This window comes from Myotis brandtii, unplaced genomic scaffold (genome assembly GCF_000412655.1).
Source record: "Myotis brandtii unplaced genomic scaffold, ASM41265v1 scaffold1408, whole genome shotgun sequence".
In the NCBI taxonomy this organism is placed as follows: Eukaryota; Metazoa; Chordata; class Mammalia; order Chiroptera; family Vespertilionidae; genus Myotis; species Myotis brandtii.
This window is the reverse complement of record NW_005355029.1, coordinates 104,129-107,177: the sequence shown is the minus strand read 5'-3', so window position 1 is coordinate 107,177 and position 3,049 is coordinate 104,129.

Below are 3,049 nucleotides of genomic sequence, written 5' to 3'. Positions count from 1 at the left end.
GGTGCCTCACACATGGCGGCCGGGCAGCCAGACACGGAGGCAGGTGCTCGGGGCTGGGAGTGTCTGAGCCCGAGGACCAGACTAGCTCGGGGCCACCAGTGCGGCTCTGCATTGTCCATGTCCCCCAGACCCGCCTTCCCGAGTCCTCTGACCAGGGAGCCACAGCTGGTGGCCGCCTTGGAGAGGCGCCGGCTCAGAGCGAGGCAGCGGGTGGGCGAGCAGCGCGTGAGGGCGGAGTCCGGGGCATCGCCCCCGAGGGCCTGAGGCCATGACCAGTGACCATCATGAATGACGAGATGCGGCTGTCCGGCCACTGCGTGATGACGGGCCAGGCAGGGCAGATGTGGGAGGCGAGTCAGGATCCACTGGCGTGGTCCCCGAAAGAGAGGCCCTCCGGGGCTCCGCCCGACTCCTGACCACAGGGAGCCCCTCCCCGGCCCCAGCTGTGAGTGCCCACGTCTTGGCCAGAGCGAGATGACCATCCCCGGGGGGGAGGTGCCCGTAAGACAACCCGCCTGGGCAGGTGGCACAGACCCACCAGACACCACCCAGGAAACCGACCGGCCCAGCCTGTGAACAAGCCCATGGCCACTGGCGACCGCGGCCTCCAGGGCCCCGAGGCCGAGCAGACGGGCTGCCCCGAGGCACTGGGCTGGGAGTGACCGAATAGCACGCAGCGACTGCTACTGATCAATCGTGGTTCATGTGGAGACCGCACGGGGTTTTAAAAGGGCGACGCGTAATCGCAGGCCAGCAGAACCTTCCAGTCGTGAGGTGCGTCTCGGTGTTTTAAAGGCACAGGCGTGAGGCCGGCCCCACGCCCACGGGTGGAGACTGGCTGCCGTGGACGGACACCTAGGCCCTTGTTAGTAACTGGTGGGCTCGGGGCTCCCGGCGGCTGTGTTCTCCATGGCTCTCAGCCTGAGGTTTCCTCGCCTTCCACCCACAGGGGAGGGTTAGCCGGCACGTGCTGGAGGATGGAACTGAGGCAATAAGTACGAGACCACGCCAGCCCCCAAGGCCAGGGAAGGCCCCGTGCCCGCCATCGACCTGCCTGCTCAGTCCTTTACAGAGAAGCTGCTGTGTGACCGGCCCCAGGGGCAGTGGGCACTTCTGGGAGGTCTTCAGGGGCATCTGTGGGGCGAGCCAGCTGGTGGGCAGGACAGAGGCAGGCAGCACCCAGGCCTGGGGTGTCCGGGAAAACAGGTGCAGAGGCAGGAACCAGCTGCAGCCAGACAGGGAGCCGGTCAGGACGCATGGGCTGCAAGAAACAGGGGAGCCCATCCAGGTGCCCTGACCCAGGGCGGGTGACCAGCTCGGTGCTGAAGTCCCCGGGGCCGGGCTCTGCCGCTCCCGTTGTGCGGACTGGAGGCCGAGGCACAGGATGGACTCTAGATCCCCCAGCTGAGCCCGGCCGGCGTGGCTCAGTGGTCGAGCATCGACCTAGGAACCAGGAGGTCACAGTTTGATTCCCGGTCAGGGCACAGGCCCGGGTTGTGGGCTTGATCCCCAATGTGGGGCGTGCAGGAGGCAGCTGATCAGTGAGTCTCATCATTGATGTTTGTGAGCCAGGCAGCAGGTGGGCGAGCAGCGCGTGAGGGCGGAGTCCGGGGCATCGCCCCCGAGGGCCTGAGGCCATGACCAGTGACCATCATGAATGACGAGATGCGGCTCTCCGGCCACTGCGTGATGACGGGCCAGGCAGGGCAGATGTGGGAGGCGAGTCAGGATCCACTGGCGTGGTCCCCGAAAGAGAGGCCCTCCGGGGCTCCGCCCGACTCCTGACCACAGGGAGCCCCTCCCCGGCCCCAGCTGTGAGTGCCCACGTCTTGGCCAGAGCGAGATGACCATCCCCGGGGGGGAGGTGCCCGTAAGACAACCCGCCTGGGCAGGTGGCACAGACCCACCAGACACCACCCAGGAAACCGACCGGCCCAGCCTGTGAACAAGCCCATGGCCACTGGCGACCGCGGCCTCCAGGGCCCCGAGGCCGAGCAGACGGGCTGCCCCGAGGCACTGGGCTGGGAGTGACCGAATAGCACGCAGCGACTGCTACTGATCAATCGTGGTTCATGTGGAGACCGCACGGGGTTTTAAAAGGGCGACGCGTAATCGCAGGCCAGCAGAACCTTCCAGTCGTGAGGTGCGTCTCGGTGTTTTAAAGGCACAGGCGTGAGGCCGGCCCCACGCCCACGGGTGGAGACTGGCTGCCGTGGACGGACACCTAGGCCCTTGTTAGTAACTGGTGGGCTCGGGGCTCCCGGCGGCTGTGTTCTCCATGGCTCTCAGCCTGAGGTTTCCTCGCCTTCCACCCACAGGGGAGGGTTAGCCGGCACGTGCTGGAGGATGGAACTGAGGCAATAAGTACGAGACCACGCCAGCCCCCAAGGCCAGGGAAGGCCCCGTGCCCGCCATCGACCTGCCTGCTCAGTCCTTTACAGAGAAGCTGCTGTGTGACCGGCCCCAGGGGCAGTGGGCACTTCTGGGAGGTCTTCAGGGGCATCTGTGGGGCGAGCCAGCTGGTGGGCAGGACAGAGGCAGGCAGCACCCAGGCCTGGGGTGTCCGGGAAAACAGGTGCAGAGGCAGGAACCAGCTGCAGCCAGACAGGGAGCCGGTCAGGACGCATGGGCTGCAAGAAACAGGGGAGCCCATCCAGGTGCCCTGACCCAGGGCGGGTGACCAGCTCGGTGCTGAAGTCCCCGGGGCCGGGCTCTGCCGCTCCCGTTGTGCGGACTGGAGGCCGAGGCACAGGATGGACTCTAGATCCCCCAGCTGAGCCCGGCCGGCGTGGCTCAGTGGTCGAGCATCGACCTAGGAACCAGGAGGTCACAGTTTGATTCCCGGTCAGGGCACAGGCCCGGGTTGTGGGCTTGATCCCCAATGTGGGGCGTGCAGGAGGCAGCTGATCAGTGAGTCTCATCATTGATGTTTGTCTCTCTCTCTCCCTCTCCTCCCTCTCTCCCTCTCCTTCTTCTCTCCCTCTCCTCCCTCTCTCCCTCTCCTCCCTCGCTCCCTCTCCTTCTCTCCCTCTCCCTCTCTCCCTCTCCT